Consider the following 6,221-nt stretch of genomic DNA (forward strand, 5'->3'; position numbering starts at 1 on the left):
TTGGCTCAATATGGCTACGTCTGACCAACTTCCAGAGGGACAGCCATTTTAGCCTATTGCAAGAAAAATTACAAAAAAGGTCGGATCCCATCACCCTGCTGCTGTGAAACCCATAGGTATGCATATGCCTACAGCAAACTTAAAATATGGTGCTTCTTTTTAAGTACAATTTTGAACACTTTGTTGGTACAATTTCCTTAGGTTATGTTTACAGTGACAACCTGTTGCTCAGATCAGAAAATAGCTGTGAAAATAAGAAACTGGGAGTTAAGTGTGCACATACCTGCAAGCACACGCATATCTGTCTTGGTCCTCCTGAATGGTTTTTTGTTTTTTAAAGGGCAGATCAGCCCCTCAGACATTACGAAGTCACTGAGCCGTTTCCCCACCCCCCATCAAATCTCCCCTCTAATTGCTTTTTTCCAGCTCACAATACGGACGAGCAAGAATTTTAATCCTGTAACCGGCCTCCAAAAGCCATTCACAAAGCGACACAAAAACAACGCGGCTGGGGCGGGGCGGGGGGAAATTATAACAGTTTGAGTTCAGTGAAGCTTTAAGGCGGGAGGGAAACGGGACACCCAGCAATTGCCGCGGACAATGGCCGCTCCCAGGTGTGCCGTCGGCGGGGAATTAGCACCGGGCCCGGACGGCGCTCTCGCCTTCGCCGGCTGCCGCAGCTTCGCGCGTCCTCAGGCCCGGCCGCCCTCCTTTCAGGCCGCAGAGCTTTGCAGGCTTCAAAGGTGCTGGAGGGGGCGGGCCGGCCGGCCTTTGTGTCCCGGCGGCTTTGCGCGGCCCCTCCCCGGCCATTCTTCGCCCGTTCCATTCCGGCCGGCCCAGGGACCCCCAGCGGCCCGCTTTCCTGTCTGGCGGGGGCAGGCGAGGGGTCGCCCGGCCGGATTCTCCCCGGCTCTCAGGCCCGCCCCGACGGCTGCGCGGATTAGGGAGCGCGACGCCGCGGAGGGGCCTCCCAGGCCACCCACCCAGCGCCGCGCAGGTGTGCCGGGCGAGCGGAGGGGCCGCCGGGAACGCCTGCCAACAAAGAGGCCCGACGGGGCGGGGAGGACCCTGGCGACCGCCGCCGCCCCAGTCAAGGGGGGCGCGCCCGGAGAGGGAGGGTTTGCCCAACCTGGGCCTCGTCAATCCCCTCCCGAACAAATTCCGCAGAGTGGCCCTCTCCTTCTCCTCCCCTCCCTCTAGGTGCTAGAACCGTCGGGGAGGCTGCTTGGTGCAGGCCTCTTCTCAAGGCAGCGACAAAGACCTAGGGAAACAACACGGTGACACCTGGGGCCAGAAGGCCTCCCTGAATGCCAGACATGCCATGGCTTATTTATGTTTATTTTATTTATTTGTAAGATTTTTAGACCACGGCTCTCCTACCAAGGTCTCTGGGCAGCCAACATCATTAAAAAGTATACAAAGTATTTAAAAAATCATATAAAACCCAATTACAACTTGCCTAAAATACCAGACAGGTTAAACAATGGCTCCCCCCCCCCAAAGCTCCCCATGACCCTGGGGTCTCATAGGTTCTGATGGAGGGGGTAATGTGTAGGGAGGACTAATGACAGACGGCATCCAGTGCTGGCGCTGGCCTCAACCATATGCCTTATGCAACAGTTGAAGAAATGCTGTTTCGCTGCATCTGATGAAGTGTGCATGCGCGGGAAAGCTTACGCCTTGAATAAAACTCTTGTTGGTCTTAAAGGGTGCCACTGGACTCAAACTTTGTCTGCTGCTTCAGACCAGCTGGGCGACCCGCCTGAAGAGATCTGATCTGTAATGTTTTTACGCAGGAGGCCAGATTAAGCAACCAAAGCAAGCTACCAATCATGGCAGCCCCACCAAGGGAGGCACCATGTTTGCTATGCTGATTTAGAATCTGTAGTGCCTGGGGGTAGTCAACCTGTGGTCCTCCAGATGTTCATGGACTACAATTCCCATGAGCCCCTGCCAGCGTTTTCTGGCAGGGGCTCATGGGAATTGTAGTCCGTGAACATCTGGAGGACCACAGGTTGACTACCCCTAGGCTGCCCTGATCTTGAAAGTTAAGCTGGGCCACCCATGTTTAGTACATGCCTGGGATATTGCCTTGGAAGGTCAGGGTCGTTATGAGAGGCAGGCATTGGCAAGCCACCTCTGAATGCCTCTTGCCACGAAAACACCATGATGGATGACCATAAACCGGCTGCAGCTCGACATTGCATTCCTCCTTCACCACCCCCAGTGCCAGAGGAGTCAGTACTGCAATTGAGTCTAAGTTTGGTAAAGTCGAATCCAGCAAGGTGACCTGAGTCGCCTTCTGAAATTTTCTTTGTGTTCTGGCAAAAGTCTATATAAAGCTGAAAGATTATCCCAAAGGCTTTTAAATATGTATGATTTGATTTACTTTGCTTATAGTCTGCTTTTTGTGTTATCTTTGTATCCATTTATGTATTCCCTCACTCTGTCTGAAGCAGAGCTGGGGAAATGTTCATCTTCGTGGTGTCTGTACCATCCTATGTGTGGGCTGGTTGCAGAAAATTCTGGAAGACTGGAGCATGAGATGCTTCCCACCCTTCCACGTTTTTGCTTCTTCGGGGGTCATATGAGGAGATGGGCCATGCTTTATCCTTCAGTTCTTTCATTTCTCAAAGGAGAAAATACTTTCTTCTTTCAGCTGCATCTTTATTTCCATTGATGGTGCAATGTGAGACAAATTGGCACAATCAGATGACCATTCATGGGCTCTGCCGTGCTTGGCAGAATAGCAGGATGCTCTCTAGATGTTCAGTTTGCAAACAGTTTATTCCCAAAGCCAGAAATAATATCTAGCTCTTTAGACATACTTCCAGCTTTAGAGATGAACGTCCCTGTTTTTATTATGCTGCAATGATCAAGAGCCAGAAATCATTGTCTCAAACCATTTCCCACTGGACTGTCTCCCACATAAACTGTCAAAAGTAGACTGTCAACGGGGAATCCAGGCTCACCTAACGCGAGCACACGAGGCTGCTTTTCTTAAAGGAATTGCTGCAGAGAGCTGGTCTTCAGCAATCACTGGCCCTGAGATCCAGCGAGCCGCAAGATGTTTGAGGAAGTAATAGGATATCGGATTTATAAGAGAAGGAAGCAGTAGAGTTAGAGTTATGAGATTACCCAGGTCAAAGCCAGGATCAGGACAGCAGACCACAAGAGCTAGTTACAGGTAACCCAAGCCAGGCACGTTTCCCCCTCCACATGTACAACCCCCAAATTCCAGGGAGTTCCCAGCTCGACTTGCAACCCATCCAAAGGTTGGGTTGCAACCCACTGCTGCAGCTGGAGAACACTGGCAAAGCTACAACATGGAAGAGGAGAGTTCTCAGGTTCCAAAGTTGTCCATTGTTAGCCTGCACATGGACAGATCCAACAGATATCAGCCTGATGGACTACAAGTAAATGCAAACTAGGAGTTTTTTTTTTAAGTCAGCCTTGAATCTATTGCTATTTTGTGGAGTCATGCAGGATATGAATGGAAGAATGGGAAGAAAGTGTTGGAATAGACAATGTCTGGTGTACAAAGAGAAGAAGACCCTGAAGACTGTTAGATTGGTCAGAGAGTTCAGGACCATTCTATCTTTTAAGTGTGCTTTCTTGTCTGTCCCTAGATTGCTACTCTTAGAGCAATATCCTCCTCCTTCTCGGAAGCTTCTCCCCTCTCTCTCTTCTTAGGTAGCCATGTAGACAGATGTCTGTCCCTTTCTCTCTCCTGCACTATCACAGTATGTCGTTCCATAAATAAATCCTTATATCTCCTTTATCCTAAAATACAGTGCATGCATAAAAGGTAAAGGTATCCCCTGTGCAAGTACCGGGTCATGTCTGACCCTTGGGGTGACGCCCTCCAGCGTTTTCATGGCAGACTCAATACGGGGTGGTTTGCCATTCCCTTTCCCAGTCATTACCGTTTACCCCCCAGCAAGCTGGGTACTCATTTTACCGACCTCGGAAGGATGTAAGGCTGAGTCAACCTTGAGCTGGCTGCTGGGATCGAACTCCCAGCCTCATGGGCAGAGCTATCAGACTGCATATCTGCTGCCTTACCACTCTGCGCCACAAGAGGCCAGAAGAGTGTGTGCATATCTATGACTTATTTACCCTGCTAACAAAAAGGTGCCTTAATTTTTACAAATTCTAGTGACAAAGGGATACATCCTCGAAAGCTCCACCTGCTACATCACAAGGAAGTGTGCTTGAGGAGTTTTGAGGAGGTAAAATCTCTCAGACTAGCCCTGTCTCACTAGATCCCAGGAGTCAACAGTGTTGGCCCTGGCCAGTATTTGGATGGGAAACCAAGGAAATCCAGGGTTCCCTATGCAGAGGCAGGCAACGGTAACACCCTTCTGAACATCTCTTGCCTTGAAAACCCTTTGCTGGGGTCACTGTAAGTGGACTGTGACTTGATGGCACACGGCACACATATATTTAATCCAGCCTCACTAAGAATACTGCTTGTAAATGAAATGCTAAAAGGCCAGGGAAAGTAGCATGAAGAATAATGGGAGGCACTTAAGGAAACTGAACTTGCAATTAACCTGCAAACAGGAACACATCAAGACGAGACCCAGTTGTGGGACGTGTGCTTCTCCTACCGTGTACAGACAGCAGAGGGCACCAGACCATCTTGTACAGGCCAATGGAGCGGACATCACAGGGCAACCTGTGTGTAGTGGTGCAGATGTGTCATTCTTGTCCATGCGCTCTGTGGGAGCGGAGTGGGGTGGCTGTGCATCTACCAGTGATTAAAGTGGAGTGCTCTGCATGTTATGTATGTCCTGTAATGAAGAATGGGGATGCAGAGCGGGCCCCCAACATTTAGCACCAAATGAACACACACAATGAGGCACAGACGACTGGTATGTTCTGCTGAAATCAATGGAAGCAGTGAATGCAGTTCAAATGAATGGAGTTCGCGCACGCTCTTGCTTTACAGTTCTGGATCATTTTCATTGAGGCTTGTGCTGGAGACTTTCCCAATGATTGTGCCAAGGATGCATCAGATCCAGGGCTATTGATGAGGGGACAAAAGGGAGAAAGTTCTAGGGGGTCCATGGATCTGAGCAAGCCATGGGACACTTGCTCTGCTGCCCTGCCTGGCATCCAAGGTCTTGCCTGGGGACAGAGCCACATCTGCCTACACAGTGCCCAGAAATAGGCATTGGAGGCTGGAAGAAGCTCTTGTTCCTTCTTCAGTAACAATTCTTTATTTCCCACCTTTCTGTTAAAAAGGTGTCTGACATAATCACCTTGCTATGTAACAAAAAGGTGAGTGGTGCCAGTAATGGCAGATGCCATAATGCAGGCCAAATGCCATGAACTCAGAGATGTGTGTCATAAGGATGCAAATTGTATCATGCCCAGAAAGAGGTGAAACCATCAACCTTTGGTCATTCTTACACCACGCAAGCTAAGCAAGGAAAAGTGTAGCAGTTTCCGTGGTGAATAGTCATAATTGGATGTGAGTATGCCTTGTAGAGGGTCAGAATATCGCACTTAGAATCAGAGAGACCCAGGTACAAATTCAAATGAAGGCTTACTAGTCACTCAGTCTAACCTACCTCTCAGGATTGTTGTTATCTAAAAAACCCCCCAATGTTCTGAGAATCCAAATGCAACTTGGAGCTACAAAGCAGCACTGAGCAAAGCAGCACTGAACAAAGCAGCGTTGAGCAGGGGGTTGGACTAGATGGCCTGTGTGGCCCCTTCCAACTCTAGGATTCTATAATTCTACATGGAAAGGGGTGAGGTGGAGCTGTGCCTATAAACATGAGGCTCTTTGGTGGTGGGGGGGGGGCATTTCACTCCCTACGCATCCTCCTTCACTGAAGTCTCGCCCGAGTGACATCACGGTCCTCTCTTTGGCTGGAAGCCACTGTCTGCTTCCTGCCCTGGTTTGCCCTCCTCCTGGCTGAAGGCGGTGGTGTGAGCAACTGGGGGTGTGCAGGTTGGGGCAAGGTGTTCTTTCCTTGGGGATGCTCCTCCTAGGTAATCAGAAGGAGATGAAACTGGCTATCAGAGGTCTATCTGACGGGGGGGGGGAGGTTCTGTCTGTACAGAGATTTTGCTTGCCTGCATCCCTCCGCACCACCCTTGCCATTAGTTGGGCAGCCAGAGAGAAAGAGGGAGCTGTTGGCTGAGTCTGTAGCTGCTGCAAATTATTGGTTTCCTCCTGCTTCATTTAGCTGCTGCCGCTGCTCATC

This window comes from Paroedura picta, chromosome 12 (genome assembly GCF_049243985.1).
Source record: "Paroedura picta isolate Pp20150507F chromosome 12, Ppicta_v3.0, whole genome shotgun sequence".
Taxonomy (NCBI): Eukaryota; Metazoa; Chordata; class Lepidosauria; order Squamata; family Gekkonidae; genus Paroedura; species Paroedura picta.